The following is a 17,412-nucleotide window of genomic DNA, read 5'->3' on the forward strand; positions in this document are numbered from 1 at the left end:
GGCCATGGGCATCAGAATTCTTTGTTTATTCTCAGCTTCTGAGCTTGCAGTTTAGTCCATCCATTCACCTTTCAGTTGGCTACATTGTGGGGGTGGTTTTGCTTCCCAAACTTGTATTAAGGCTTCAGCTTTTTATATCATGACAACCTGCAACATGGGTCAAAATTAAAATTTGTGAGAGTTGAAACACTGCTGTTGACGACACTAGCATCAGGAACATTAAAACTGACAGTCCTCTGCATTAACCCATTCTAAAATCCATTGAAGTTAATTAAAAAACTCACAAAGACTTCAGTGAGTTTTGGATCAGACACTAACAGGACCAAGCTAGTAACAGAGAATATGATCTCCTCCACTACTCGGGCCCTTACTGTTTGATTTATTAGAATTTTGCATGCATTTAAAAAATAAATGTAGGACAAAGATCACTCTGAATGTTATGAAATTTTGATCATAGCTGTGCCTTAATATAAACAAAACACAAGTACATAGGTATAAAATTAGAAAGGCCAAGGCAAAAACAAAATTAAACTATCCAAAGACAAAGAGTAACAAGAAAACATTCTACAAACACATTAGAAGCAAGAAGACGACAGTGTAGGCACCTTACTCAATGAAGAGGGGAAAAACAACAACAGAAAGTGTGGAAATAGCAAAAGTTCTAAATGACTTGTTTTGGTTTTCACCAAAAAATGCTAGTAGTGATTGGATGTCTAACAGTCAGTGCCAGTGAAAATGAGGTAGGATCTGAGTCTAAAATAGGGAAAGAACAAGTTAAAAATTACTTAGACAAGTTAAAAGCAAGTAACCAGGGTCTGATGAAATACATCCTAGAATACTCAAGGAGCTGACTGATCTGGACAAACTAGAGAAATGGTCTGAGGAAAACAGGATGAAATTCAATAAGGACAAATGCAAAGTACTCCACTTAGGAAGGAACAATCAGTTGCACACATACAAAATGGAAAATGTCTGCCTAGGAAGGAATACTGTGGAAAGGGATCTGTGGATCATAGTGGATCACAAGCTAAATATGAGTTAGTGTAAAACTGTTGCAAAAAAAAAAAAAAAGCAAACATCATTCTGGGCTGTATTAGCCGGAGTATTGTAAGCAAGACATGAAAGGTAATTCTTACACTCTACTCCGCGCTGATTAGGCCTCAGCTGGAGTATTGTGTCCAGTTCTGGGAGCCACATTTCAAGAAAGATGTGGACAAATTGGAGAAAGTCCAGAGAAGAGCAACAAAAAATGATTAAAGGTCTAGAAAACATGACCTATGAGGGAAGATTGGGAAAAAAAATGGGTTTGTTTAATCTGGAGAAGAGAAGACTGAGAGGGGACATGATAAAGTTTTGCAGTACATAAAGGGTTGTTACAAGGAGGAGGTAGAAAAATTGTTCTCCTTAACCTCTGAGGATTGGACAAGAAGCAATGGGCTTACATTCCAACAAGGACGATTTAGGTTGGACATAAGAGAAAACTTCCTAACTGTCAGAGTAGTTAAGCACTGGAATAAATTGCCTAGGGAAGCTGTGGAATCTCCATCATTGGAGATGTTTAAGAGCAGGTTAGACAAACCCCTGTCAGCGATAATCTAAATCAGTGGTTCCCAAACTTGTTCCGCCACTTGTGCAGGGAAAGCCCCTGGCAGGCCGGGCCAGTTTGTTTACCTGCCACATCCACAAGTTCAGCCGATCGCGGCTCCCAGTGGCTGTGGTTTGCTGCTCCAGGCCAATGGGAGCTGCTGGAAGCGGCGGCCAGTACGTCCCTTGGCCCGCGCCGCTTCCAGCAGCTCCCATTGGCCTGGAGCAGCGAACCACGGCCACTGGGACCCGCGATCGGCTGAACCTGTGGACGTGGCAGGTAAACAAACCAGCCCGGCCTGCCAGGGGCTTTCCCTGCACAAGCGGCAGAACAAGTTTGGGAACGACTGGTCTAGATAATACTTAATTTTCCCATGAGTGTTGGGGACTGAACTAGATGACCTCTCAAGGTCCTTTCCATTCCTACAATTCTATGATTATATTTCAGAAGATGATGCTAATAGCAGCCCTTTCTGGTTTTCCCCGCTCTTTCCTGTTTTCTCTTCTTGACCAGTATGAATATTCAAAATATATAGGCTCTCTGGGGTATAAGTTGATGGGACTACTTATGTGAGTGAAGTTATATCATTTCCTTAAGCTTTTGCAGAGCTGCACTGATAGAAAAGTAGATCTCTCAATACTTTAAATAGTAACTGTCATATTTTCCAGAAAGCTTTTTGTCTGTTTTCCCCCAAAAGTAAATGGCTTCCACCATCATGAATGAATTGCTTCTACACACACACTGAGGCATTCTGGGATGAATGCAATATCATAAGCTTTTAAAAAAAATTGAACTATAATTTTCCAAAAGGAAGGAAAACTTTCAAAATTCATATAAATCAGAGACAACTAGCTTATGAATATACTAAAAACATATTAAATAGCTGCAAGTTCAAATTTTCCTGCATCTCCCCATTATTTATCAAAAGATTCATTGTTCCTTTTTTCATGCTGGAAGAAATTAGTCAGTCAATTTCAAAAGGGTAATCCTGACCCCTTTTAATTGCAGGCTCTTGGTTGTGATTTGCGTAGCAAGCCACTAGCTTCATTTATTCAGGTTCTTCCACAAAGAAGAACATAAAAATACTTGTCATTTGTTTGTGAGGACTAGTTTATCTTAATTTAGAGAGTCATTTTAATCACACACACAAAAAATTGCTGACACTACACCTAGTTTCACAACTGCACAGAAACCATATGTCAGTAGAAAATCAGTTATAACTTAATTAACCTAAGTTTCAGGATCATTCAGCTAGTTTAGTTGAATCAGGTAAAAAATACTGCACATATTCTTCCTAAATGAGGACGATAAATCTCCATAAAATGTAGAGATCATTTTGCCTTACTTTGCAATGTCTTAAGATCATAAAGCATTGCATATTCTATCATAGTAATGATTAATTGCATCTGGATTTTTAAGGAGAGTCTACCTGTTATTAAATTAAGTGCCATGAGGTCTTTATAGAATTAATTTTAGGATATTCATTAAGAATTTTAAAATGCAGATGTACAAAAAGCTATAACTGGGGATTAAATATGAGAAAGTGAAAATGGATTAATACTCCTAGGAAACATCTTTGAAAGTTTCAGGAACTTTATGGTATCATTTTTGGATGACTTTCTAAAATATAAACACAAAATAATTAAATATAACCTGTGTGTCATGCTGTCCTGCAGTGGCTCCAGAGTTTGATTACCAATCTCAGGACAGACTGTTAAGAGCAGGGCACAAAACTGAAATTAGCTCTGAGTATATACTTAGATTTCACAACCAAGTATCAGGTGTGAACTCCTCGGGCACTGTAACAACCTAAACATGGAGTCACAGGCCTTTGGGTACTCCAATCTATTGTGTCATCTATGCAACCTTGCATTTCTGATAGATGGTCCCTTACACCAAAAATCACAACAGTGTTCAGATTACTCCCAATTTCAAAGGAACAGTCAGTTACCCCAAAATTGCACCTTAGATCTCACACCAAAGACAACACTTGGACCCAATCCTATAATAAACTATCTAAAGATTTATTATATAGGAAAAGGAAATAAGTAAGTGTGACACACTGTTCCCCAAAATGACACCCTGTACCCATATAGTCACTATAGTTATATGATTTTATGTTTTGTACAAAGTATGGCTTGTGAGGTATGATTTGAAAAGTCATGATCTGTTGAACATTACTATCCTGTTGAACTGCATGCATTACCATTGTATGTGAGGTTATGAAGTTTGCTATATGTGTGTTACTGAAATATGTTGTGAGTCTGGGAGATGCCCACAGCTAGCCTTTCAGTGGCAACAATAGAACAACAATCACCCTCAAGGCAGATTTATATCAGGACTAGCCAGCCATGTGTTGATGGTCCATTAAGGAAAATCTACTCTCAGTGTGCCCCTCCTGAAGACTCCTGAGATAGCATGGACACGAGTGGGGATGTCTAACCTCTGTGACATCTTTCCAGCACCTGGATGAGAGTATAAAATGAGGGGCAATGACATCATCTCTTGGCCTCTCTCCTCCCCCAGCTCAACACCGAGAAACAAGATTGTTTTGAAAACAACGAGAAGCTTCCTTGATCTGGGGAGAAGGGATGGTCCTAATGAGGCTTTCTAGTTAGTATGAACTCTGAACTGAATTCTGCCTGCAACATCAAGGTGGGTGAGAAAAAACTGCTTGATTCAAATCTTGCATAGTCTGATAAAGTCCAGAATTTAGACTGTGATTTTACCTTTTATTTCTTATGTAATCAACTCTGACCTCTATGCATAATACTTATAACCACTTAAAATCTTTGTGTAATTAATAAACTAATTTTAATGTTTAGAGCAGTGTAAGACAGTACATTTCTGGGGTGAAAGGCTGGAGGGATTTGCTGGTGTCTCCCTCTGTATAGTTCATAAGAGGCTGTGAAAGCCTGCATGTAACTTTGGGTATACCTTCACATGCTAATGGCTGATGAGAGCAAAGCCTGAAGGGGATACTTGTCACTAACAGAGCAGTGTGAGAGGTACCCTGATCCAGAGAGAAAAAGGGGATACAGCAGTCCCACAGTCCAGATTGTCATAACAAGATTAAAGCAGGTAAACATATATACACACAAATAAGTTCCAGTCTTAAGTTTAAAAGATAATAGAAGCTTCCATGATAAGCAAGTGCTGTATTTCCTTTAGGGCTAACCTACGCTAAACACTGGGGATCTTTTGCTTATGCTTAGAAGTCCTCATTCCTCAAAATACAAGCAGGATAAAGATACACTTCTTTCTTGTTAGGACTTTTTATTCCTTCTCCCCTTTTTCTTCAAGTTGCAAACTTAGCTGACAGGAGGAACCAAAAATGGTTCTTCTCAGGATGAGCTCTGAATATGCCACCCTGTAATACAAATAAAAGTATGTTTAGAACAGTGACACCAGCAAGCAAAATCAATACAAAAATAAAATCACATTGTCTTAAGTTTATGCTAGTAAATGAAAATTGTTTTCTTCCCCAGATTAACTTGAAAATACAAAAGTCCAATAATAAAAATGAACCAGTTAAAGACCAGTTAATTCCAGAGCACGAGAAATCCACTTTGTGCAAAAATATCTGGCCCATTGTCTGGCACATTCAAGCAGTGCTGTGATCTAGTTAGCTTTATTGTTTATTATCTGAAATAATGAACCACACCATTGTGCCAATTTAATAATGAAATGCATACATTTCCTGGAAATAAAACTACTGCATTTAGAAAGCATGACATAGTGAGACATTAAGCTACTGCCATCGATTGACTGGTGTAGCTTTGGATGTGGGTTTCACAGTGTACTGTTAAGTAAAAATTCCATTTGCTTGTTTAATAGTTGTGTGCTAAAGGGAGGTTTAGGTTGGACATTAGGAAAAACTTCCTAACTGTCTGAGTGGTTAAGCCCTGGAATAAATTGCCTAGGGAGGTTGTGGAATCTCCATCATCAGGGATTTTTAAGAGCAGGTTGGACAAACACCTGTCAGAAATGGTCTAGGTAATACATAGTCCTGCCATGAATGCAGGGGACTAGACTAGATGACCTCTTGAGGTCCCTTCCAGTTCTATGATGCTATGAGGTTGCATAGAAATGTGGTGAAAAGCTGTGAACCAGTATGAACTCTCACCAGTACTGCACACTTGATTTAGCAGAACATGTGGGACACCAAATTCTTTCAGTACAAGCCAAGGCACTGAACAGTCATTCAAATCAAAAGCTGCTTTGATGCCAACATATAGCACATGAAGTGGACGGTTAAATTATCAGTGTAGTTCAGCCAAAAAGCTGGATGGTGAGTATGGTGTCCATTCTCAACCACCCAGCAATGAAATCTGATTGCTGCAGACAGCAATGTCTGTTAAGGAGCTGCTGCATCCTACCAAGCACAACATGAGCAAAGACCAACAACAATGAGATCAGCCTGCATCAACAGTTCTTAAAAGTATGGACATCATACAAGTGCCAGCAAAATGGAAAGAGGGCATCACAGTTTCCTTGTATAAGGGACAAGGATCTTGCACCTGTTGTGGCAGGACTGTAGTGCTCTAGTTGAAATGAGACAGGGCTGCTGCCAGTGCATCCTCAACTCTACAACTCACTCTCGTACTTAAGTCCAACAAAGAGTGACCATACAGCAAGTATGAAAAATCAGGACGGGTGGGGGGTAATAGATATATAAGATAAAGTCCCACATATTGGGACTTTCCCTATAAAATTGGGACATCTGGTACCCTAGTCCAACAAAGCCGGAGTCTCCTGGCCTTCATGGGAAAAGATACTTGTCTGTTCTCCTAAGCTTTGAGTAAAAAAGGGGTTAGCTAGCAGGGGTGATTTTGGTTAATCTCCAAAGGTTTAATGGGAAAAAAAGATAACTTCATTACTTAAGATTTATGTTTCTCCCCACAAGTTTTTGATGCCTTCCAGCTCAATATTCCATTTAATAATCAGGTTGCAAGCAATACTTTTCCTTATAATTATCTTATATCCAATTCCAAGACTTCTTGTCTTTAGATTGCTTTCCCCTCCATTATCCACAGTAGTTATGCAGTTCTGTCTCCCAAAATAAATAGGATTGTTCTTTTTACTTAACTTTCAGGTGTGCAGGAAATAAGACAAGACTTTTGACTGCACTACTTCTTTCAGAAAGAAAGTCTTCAGTCTTTAGTGCTCTGATGAGACACAAATATGGAATATAAAAGATTCCTGGAGATTTATATTCTCTTTCTCTGTTCTCATGTTGCTTTCAGAATGTTATCTTTATCATTTAAGTGTGACAGTTTAATTAGTATGGATCTTCCAGGTCCAGGATTTCCATTTATCTTATGTGGAATCTATTTTAAAAAAAAACCCTGATCTTCCATAAATATTTTCAGCACCCAGTTATATACAAAAGTCCAATCTATTCTCATTTCCCCATATTTTTCTGTTATCATAGTTGCCTAATTTTACAGACATGAGTGTCACTTCTAAACACCTCTGTGTTAGCTCTGGAGCCTTCACCTCATTTAGTACGCTATGACTTTAGTGATTTCACTTACCATTGTGTTTCCCCCTTTTCTAACTGACACACATCTCTATTCATGCATTTATTTTCTTCAGGGATGTTTAATTATAAGGTATTTGGTCAAATATATGTCCACTGCAGAATTGCTCCTCTAACTTTGCTTCAGTTTTTTTAATAAATATTCTTAGAAAGGAGCATAGTGTTGTTCTTTCCTTGTGGCCTTTTAGTCCAGGAAATTGAACCAGATAGGTCTAAACAGATTTTAAGCCTGTTTATAATTTATAGTAGTATAACTCATTAGTATATGTGTTACTGGGTCTCTTTGGTGCCCAATCCAGAGAGGATATTTGTTTGCTACAGCTTTCAAAGAACCTGGCTCCTTAGCTCAAGCTGTAGAGACTTATGCTTGTAGCTCTGGAGGTCCCCTATTCAATCTCTGATGTCAGCAAAGATGGTGGCTATCATAGTAACTCATATTGAATATAGAACTTGTTTCTAATTTGAAGACTGCATGCAAAGGTAACCAAAATATCCTTTCATTCTGACTGTACAACACTGAGCATAAACAGAATTTTCACCGAAATAACTTTGAGTAATTAGACATTCACATCTGGTTTTGCAATATTTTTAAATAGGAAAAGCTGGACTTCTTGTTCTGCAATAAAGTCACACCCTGATTAGTTTCTATTAAGAGATTCACCTCCTTCTTCACGAACATGCAGAGATATTCTGGAAATGGTCCCATTTAAATTCTAAAGCATTCTTACGCTAACACTTGTAATCCTTGATATAAAAATACAAACAAGTACTTTCTGATCCATCATATAATCATTAGCATATGTCCCAAGCAGAACTCCATACAAGACTTGTTAGTACTTAACACACATGCATCATGCAGTGTACTGAATGTATATTAATTCCTGGTGGAATTTTCAACATATTTTTCTAATCTCACTAAAGAACAGATCTCACTATTAATCCTTACATTCTCTGAACCTAGATTGAGAAATGCATTTTGCAACCTCTCTACCACCCTTTAAAAGTATCTAATATTATCAGATTTTATTAAGTGGAGCAATATCTGACAGGCACAATGGTCACCCTTAAAAACAGAGTGTCAGTTTTAGTTTTGATAGATAGCAATGACATGTAAGGTTACATCAGGATATTCAATATTTCCTCATCTAAGACATTATCCAAGTTAACCGGCAGGTGTTCAAGTATGACCATAATAACTTTTATGCAAAAGAAAATACAAACATGTAATGCAATATCATCAGTCTCCTAAACCATAAATGCCACCGAATGAAGGATCTCCATGTTATATGGTGTGAACACTGTAGAATGACATTAACAGTGAAATGGCATCAAAGAAGATACAGCTGGATAAGTCATCTCCAGACATGGAGAGCATGCTGAAAAATCTCACTACCACCACCAGAGTTTTCAGTTTATAAAGTTAGGGAACTTAGAACAGGCATTACTATCTGTGTGTCTCATGCCAATTTTACTGGAGCGAACCCAATGTTACTGACATGAATGGCTGCAGTATGTCCCCAATATACCCATGAGGGGAAAGGAGGGGGGGGGGAAGACTTCAACAACCCTGATTATGGCCGTGGTATAACTTCTGTGGCTGAAAAACCGTTCAGCACCGATAACTTCAAAGTGTTGCTTTGGCAGTTGACAGTCGGCATGGAGCAATTGATCACAATGGAATTGGCATGATAAACAACAGTGAACTTATGTTCTTCAATAAGTCTCTGGATCATAAAAAAACATCTCACTCATCGCCAACCTCACAAGCATCTTCTTGGAAACATCACTATTTGTAAGCATATTCACTCATTGACAGTGACTTAGTCTGAATCTGATATATGTGGTACAACAGAATAAAATCTCTTAGGGTGATTGTCTGCACAGATCATGAAATTGTGATTTTGACATGGTTGTGAAACCTGGAGGCACTATGGCAGTCACAAAACGCTTGCCAAGTTTCTCTTGTTCAACCATATGTGGGTCATGTATAACTATGAAAGAAAATTACCAACTGGAAAGACCTAATATGTAGAGAATCCATTTTGATTTTTAATTAAAGTACAGCTCCACTGAGCAGAACATGCTGTTTGTAAGGATACATGACAGATATCCCAAGAGATCAAGCTGGCCAGAAAAAGGAATTCCAATGATTTACTGAGGCAAATTCAGAAGCTGTATAGTATTGGTTTGATAAGCAAGAAGGTATTTATTTTATCAAGATAGCATTATCATAAAATATCAGGGTTGGAAGGGACCTCAGGAGGTCATCTAGTCCAACCCCCTGCTCAAAGCAGGACCAATCCCCAACTAAATCATCACAGCCAGGGCTTTGTCAAGCCTGACTTTAAAAACTTCTAAGGAAGGAGATTCCATCACCTCCCTAGGTAACGCATTCCAGTGTTTCACCACCCTCCTAGTGGAAAAGTTTTTCCTAATATCCAACCTAAACCTCCCCCACTGCAACTTGAGACCATTACTCCTTCTTCTGTCATCAGCTACCACTGAGAACAGTCTAGATCCATCCTCTTTGGAACCCCCTTTCAGGTAGTTGAAAGCAGCTATCAAATCCCCCCTCATTCTTCTCTTCCACAGACTAAACAATCCCAGTTCCCTCAGACTCTCCTCATAAGTCATGTGTTCCAGACCCCTAATCATTTTTGTTGCCCTCTGCTGGACGTTTTCCAATTTTTCCACGTCCTTCTTGTAGTGTGGGGCCCAAAACTGGACACAGTACTCCAGATGAGGCCTCACCAATGTTGAATAGAGGGGAACGATAACGTCCCTCAATCCCATTAAATGCTAGGGCACAGTAGAGAACATTTTAAATGTAATACAGTAGTCACAAATGAAGCAACAAGAACAAAACATTGCTAATAATTATAGCTTTAAGAGAGTGACAAAACCAAGTGTATGTGTATGCTCAAAATATCTCTAGGAGAGGTGGACTTGACCTGCCCAACCCACTAATCCCTATCCTAAAAACATTTAGGCCACTTGTGGGTATGTTGGCTTTGGATATGTACAACTAATGACGGACAAAGGTTGGTGGTTAGCTGTGTTCTATGACAGCTAATTTGCCAGATCTGAAGTGATCTAAAATCTCCTTTGACCTGGTTGGTTCATCCCTACTCTCAGTAAACATGGTTCAGATTATTTTTCAATAAAAGGAAGAAAAAATCACCTGCAAATATATTGAACTACAACAAGCATGCAGATTTTACGGCAAAACAACAACATTTAATTGTATTATTGTACGCTACTTTGATTCCTCCACCATGGACCTCCTTTTTGCAGTCCTGCTCAGTTAGCGCCACTTGATCTTCTACGGATTTAATTTTACTCTGATTTTCCCCACTCATTTTTATAAAGTACAAAGAGCTGGATTAGCAGCTATTTTTCCTGTCTTCCCTTCCCTACAATCTTGCCATTCTGTCCTCTTCGTAACATCCATTTGCTACATTTCAAAGAGAGAGAAATACAAAATGTAGATCTGTAGGTGCCTTTATACAGACGGGGGTAATATTATTAATGACAATTCCAATTAACTCTCTGTAAAATAAAACAAGTGAATAATTAATGATTTTTTGTAGTAATTAGTAAATGTAGAAAGTGCCAACACTTTTTCCACTAAATATGATGAGATGTAACAGATCAGTGGCTAACATTATCAAACATTTATCAGACTTTAGCTCCACACCAGGCCTGCAAGTCTATAAATCCTAGTTTCACGATAGACAGATTCATAACTATGAAAGCCTAAAAATTAGAAACAAACAACTCTGGTCACCAGTGACAATAAAGGAGGAATCCTCATGCAAATACTTCCTTGCCTTCCATACTCCTCTACTCTGAATTTGCAAGCACTTTTTACAATACATACAAAGATAAATGGGAATGGAAAGGATCTTTCAGAGCCTGATGAGATGCCTAGCTCTTATATTGCTCTTTTCATCTTTATATCTCAAAGAATTTTACAAAGGAGGTCAATATAATTATCCTCATTTTACTGAGGCGGAAGAAGGGACTGGCCCAATGTCACTCAACAGGCCAGTAACAGGGCTAGGTATAGTATCCATGTCACTGGAGTCCCCATATCCAATATTGGAGGTCTTGTAGTTCATAAGTGGAAAAACTGAAATTGCAATCCTCTAAAATGGATTTCCAGAATATGGCATTATCCACAAATTTTTTTCTCTATCATTCTGAGGTATGATCCTGTTCACTTCCAGTCTGAATTTGAGCTCCTCATCCTAATCTACATGACCCATAATGGATAAAGATAATTCATTATCTCAGTGAACTCCTCCCCAACAACAACAATTGCACATCATGGTCCACCAGTGCATGGTGGATGAGCCCTGGTTTAGACTCCTGGGGCTTGATTCTCCAGTCAACTAAATCCATTGTGTGCTGCTAAAGCCAATTGCTGTTTCATCCAGCCACCGTGTCAGCCATCCAACCTACTGCTGGCATAAGGAAGGAAGGGGTGTGATGAGAGCCATCTGGGTGTAAGGAACGTGTTGAGTTATGCTACACCCAACTCTCAACTGGTGGAAGGTCACTCAGACACCTTATACCAGTGGTGTAAATAATAAGTACATAAGAATATAAGAGCTGCCATACTGGGACAGACCAAAGGTCCATCTAGCCCAGTATCCTGTCTTCTGACAGTGGCCAATGCCAGGTGCCTCAGAGGGAATGAGCAGAACAGGTAATCATCAAGTGATCTATCCCCTGTCACCCATTCTCAGCTTCCGGTAAACAGAGGCTAGGGACACCACCCCTGCCCATTCTTGCTAATAGCCATTGATGGACCTATCCTCCATAAATTTATCTAGGGTTTTGGGGGTTTTTTTTTTTGGACACTATTATAGTCTTGGCCTTCAAAACATCCTCCGGTAAATAAGTGTTCCTCAGTACTTCTGACTTTTGTGCTCAGGTCAGGCAGTATGGGAACAAGAAACCACCCCTTCATTGATGTGGTGATGTGCCCCTTCATTGAAATGAAAGGAGAATCTAGCCCTAAGAAACAGAATGCAGAACATTTTCTGTGGCAAAACTGATTAGCAGGAGAGATTTAAGCTCCAACCTGAACATACTCAGATCAAAGTGTATATCAACATTTCATTAAAGCTGACTACATATGAAAATGGTTACGGAGAATGCAAGACTGCTTAGGAGGAAAAAAAAAAAAAGAGGAAAAAAGGATTGTTTGAGATTTTTAACATATGGTAGATGGGTACAATCACTGGCCTTCTTAAGGAAGAAGTGTTCAAAGGATTGGTTTCTCATTCAACTAATGATAAATTGCAATACCAGGCTGCTGCAGAAAATAATATTAATGATTCCTTAAATGAATCATCCTAAATACATAATTTTTAGGATAGAGCACAGGAGAACCTGCTTCTCCATGAAGTATTTGTACATTTATAGATGTTGAGGATGTTCAGTAAAGGTCACATTTAATTGCAGAACACATTCTTGGTGTATATTTTATAGGTGTAGTATAATTCCATTCCCTAGTAGGCAGTTCTAATAAGTTTAATGCTGCAAGTGGCATTGTTTCAAGTTTTGTGATTTAAACATGTCCAGCAAGACAACAGTGTTGCACTGATGAGTGCTGTCACAGGGTTCTCCACTCACTGCTACAATAGCGCCTCCCTCTGGGAAGTAGTTCTCAAGGACGATGCGCCCCTCTACAGTTTGTGCACAGTCACTCTGACTCTGATATGCAGCTCTTCTTGCTCCAGAATCTGCAATGTCCTCTTCATGACTTAGCCCTCCAGCTAGGTCACCCAGTGTTCCCCCTTCTGTGGTTCAGTCCATCAACAGTCCAAGGAAGTCTTCCTATTCACTGCCCTGATGCTATTCCCTCAGTAGCTGCAAGGGGAACCTGGGGCCACCTTCTACTCCAGGTTACAGCCTAGCGACCCTCAGCTCAACAGTTCTAGGCTTCCTCTCTCTGCCCTCACCGTTCCTTCCCTGGACTACTTCCTGGTTCCCCGTCTCTCTCTGGCTGTACCAGCTCCAAGAATCCTCCTCCCTCTTCCCAAGGAATGACTGCTGCCTGCCTTCCTTCAGCCTTTCCCAGCAGCCACCAAGCACTCCTCCCCCTTCCCAGCAAGGGGCTGCCTTTTCTCAGCAGCAGCCTCCAAGCATTTCTTCCTCTTTCCAGGGAGTGAGGGACTTTTCTCAGCAACAGCTCCAGTCTGTAGCCCTCTACATGGCTTTATAGGCCCTGTCTGTTTCTGCACAGGTGGGACTGCTGGCAATCACTTAGTTCTTTGCTCCCTGGCTTCTCCTCCAGGTGCAGCCTGGGCAGTTAATTGGCCTACCAGGCCATCTTAACACTTGTCAGTGCTGTGTGGGGTGGACATCCCATTACAAGTGCCAAAAGCTGTATGATCTTCTGTAATCAAACTCAGGCTGAAAATATGGGGACTCTAAAAAGAAATACCAATACATTCACATGCATGGATTTTCAAAAACTCTAAATACAGTGGTAAGTACCCAGGTTTGTGTGTACCATATTGCCATAGGATTTAAGAAAATGTTAGAAACCTGCCATGGCTGAAAAGCTGGGCTGATTTTTGTATGGACAGGAGATGGTAGGAACTGTGCTTCTATGCAGAAAGATCTGTTATGTGAGATCCATTTACTCATCCCTGTCCTGATGATACACTTATTATGGAACCCTCCTTTCTTTTTATATGCTCAGTAAGGAAAAGGGATACCACAGAGATACTGACCTGAGGCAAATATTAAACTCTCCTGTTCTTTTGCTCATAAACATTGCAAAGTTAGGAATGTGTTCTAAGGTAAATTTTCTGTCCTAGAAATGAGGGCAGAGGTTTAGGGTGTTGTTGTGGGGTAAAAGGCAGAAAGTTTAATGGTTAAGGGAAAGCAAAGATGAAAGCTCTGGGGAAACAATGTTGCTAAGAGAGCATTGTGGGATGGGGAGGTGAGAAATATACCCTAGAGAAGTCTTGAACGAGGAGAGACTAGAGCCATGGCATGCTGCAAAGAGGTTTTTCAGGATACTGGGAACATGTAAGTTAAGCATTGGAAGACAGAGTGGAAGGCCCATTTATACAAGAAGTCACACAGTGGAATGTAAAAATCAAAAGGGAAGCAGTACACCAGAGCATAAGCTACGGGGTTTATCCTAAGTACAGACAAAATTTGGGGGATATAAATTGGGCCCTACAAATTCACAGCCATGAAAAACACATCATGAACCGTGAAATCTGGTGTCTTCTGTGAAATCTGGTCTTTTGTGTACTTTTACCCCATACTATACAGGGGAGACCAGTGTTTCTCAAACTGGGGGTTCCGACCCAGAAGGGAGTTGTGGGGAGGGGGGGAAGGGTCAGAAGATTATTGTATGGGGGTCATGGTATTGCCACCCTTACTTCTGCAGTGTCTTCAGTGCTGGGTGGCCAGAGAGTGGCATATGTTAGCAAGGTGCCCAGCTCCGAAGTCAGTGCCCCACAAGCAGTAGCGCAGGAGTAAGGCTATACCATACCATTCCATCCTTATTTCTGCGCTGCTACTGGAAGCGGTGCTGCCTTCAGAGCTGGACTCCCGGCCAGCAGCTGCTGCTGTCCACCAGCCCTGCTCTGAAGGCCACACCGCCGCCAGCAGCAGTGCAGAAATAAGGGTGGCAATACCACAACCCCCCCTACAATAACCTTGTGACCCCCTCCTCCCAACCTCCTTTTGGGTCAGGACACCGGCAGTTTCAACGCCATGAAATTTCAGATTTAAATATCTGAAATCATGAAATGTACAAGTTTTTAAAATCCTATTACTGTAAAATTGAGCAAAATGGACCATGAATTTGGTAAGGATATAAGGAGAAGGCAAGGAAGAACTGCTTTATCCTGCACCCAGGGAATAATCAGGCAAAGGTTTAATGAATAATCCAAAGGTTTAATGTAACACCCTCTCTTGAAAATCACTTACACTTAGACTCTTGATTGGGTGCTCATTTAGACTCTAAAGAACTTTTGTAAATTCTATCACAACTGAATTTGCCTCATACGAAACAGATCTAATTCTCTTTTAAAAGTACTGATTCTCTGTTCTCAACTTTTCCAAGGTCCAGTTATCAGTTTTAAGTTTCCATAATTTCTCTCTTTAGTTTAGTTATTTAAAAGAAGGGGGGAAAAATCCAAATATGAGTACTGATTTTTGTAGGACTTGGATTTCAAGTGGAACATTATAAAGTCTATTCCTATTGCTTAATAAAAATGGCATCTAATGAAAATCATTAAAGTGATCTCAAAATATAAATTCAAAACAGCTGGTTTATTTATTCCTCCAGCAGCACTTCAGTATCATGAAAGATAGAATATAGTACTGAAACCTTAAACACAATAAAAAGCTTTCTAAGTGAAAAACACTGAAGAATCATACATCAAAACTCAGAACGGGAGATCAATCAAGAATCATTCATTTTAGAACAGTATTTTCACTGTTGTAGTGATGGTGCTGTAGTATCGGGTACAAGGTCATAAATTTAGAGCCTTTTTAACATTTTCAAATGTATTAATTTACTTAGCTCCTTCTCATTTATAAATTTATTTATTTAAAACAAAAATAAACCAAAGAAAAAACTGGCACACTAAGGTGAGACAAAGTTCAGATTCAAAATACTGGATATAATGTTCTTAATTTTTAGTTCGAAATGGTTGTTGTTTATACATTATTACACACTATTAGAGTGTCAACATCTAACCCAGCAGTGGCTGAACTTTAGTAATGGATGAGGCAAGTCAAGTAACTTGCTTTGTAATTCTTTTGGAAGAAAAGAATTATATAGTCATCAATAAAACCTCTTACATGTGTTGTAGTTAACATTGCAACAGCATTCTCTAGGTATTCACTACACTAAGTACACCATGGTAGTTTTATATTTGCAGGAAAATGTTATAAAAAATATTAAAAGTAAGCTATTGTAAAATCTCAAAACAGAAAAACAAACATGTATATGGCATAAATCAAGATTAACAGTTTTACATTATATAAAATTACAGTGACAAGAGAAAGACAGCCTGCAGCAATGCATGAGGACTTTTCCATATTACTTGATCAATTGTGTCTTTAGGTCAGGAAGTTGAACTTGCTATAAAACAAAGAGGGTAATAACAAGATATTTAAAATATTTTAAATAACTAGATCAAGCACAATAGGATGAACTCTAGACTATTAGTAAAGAAAATCCTTAGCACAAAAAGTATCCAGTCTCTACATTTGGAAATAGAAACTTCAACACAAATACTCCATACTGAAAGTCATTTAACCCGGACATGTCCAATCTACCCTTATAAAACATGATCTCTGTGTGCCATAGTGTTCTTCATATTTTAGAGACATGGTGCAAGAGCAATAGAACAAATAATGGTTGCTTTTCAACCTTTACAACAAAAATTTTAAAAATCCTATAGAACAATGTCAGCAATCTTGTGCGTGCATAAGTTAGGGCACATCAGCTTACAAGTAGATGAAATCATTAGGAAGACAGAGGTGTAGGTAGCTATCAAACAGGAAGAATTTAGAAAGGAATTTAAGATTGGCTGTTCAGCTGGAGAATTTTGATGGAAAAATGATGTCATTTTTTAATCAATTAGCACCGATTACCAGAGACTGTTAATTCTGCAATATGTAAATAGGAATATAAACAAGAGGCAGATTCTGATCTCTGGTATGTAAATATGCAATAGCTTCACTAAAATCAAGATCAGAATCAGCCCCATATACTTTTTTCCAGTTTACCAATAATTTTTGAACTAACAAAATTTAATTAAAGAACTTGAACAAATACAGATTGGTTTGGAATTAAATATGGTTTTCAACAGTATTACATCCAGTTCACGATTCTTTTACTCTGACAGTGGAAACAAGAGTTGGGTTTGAGCACAGAGTGCACATTACTAAAAAGGACATTAAATAATACACCTATATGGAATTGAAGGAGACTCATTACTGGTGCAATAAATTATCCACAGACTATTTGGCAACACTATATCTCACTGTCTGCTTCTATGGCTTCTCAATAACACACACACACAATATCTTATCTATGAACTCAAGGACCTTAAGACAAATATTATTGAAAGCCATCAATCAAGGGGAGGTTTGGAGAATTGTTTAATAAAAAGACTTCTAGGTTTATCTTCCTAAAACAGTTATTGCTGAACCAAAAAATCAACCAAAAAAATGTATATGAAATTTTGTACAACTCACCAAGACTTTCAGTTTGAAAAAGTCACCTAACATTTAT

The sequence above is a fragment of the Chelonia mydas genome, chromosome 4 (assembly GCF_015237465.2).
Source record: "Chelonia mydas isolate rCheMyd1 chromosome 4, rCheMyd1.pri.v2, whole genome shotgun sequence".
NCBI lineage: Eukaryota > Metazoa > Chordata > Testudines > Cheloniidae > Chelonia > Chelonia mydas.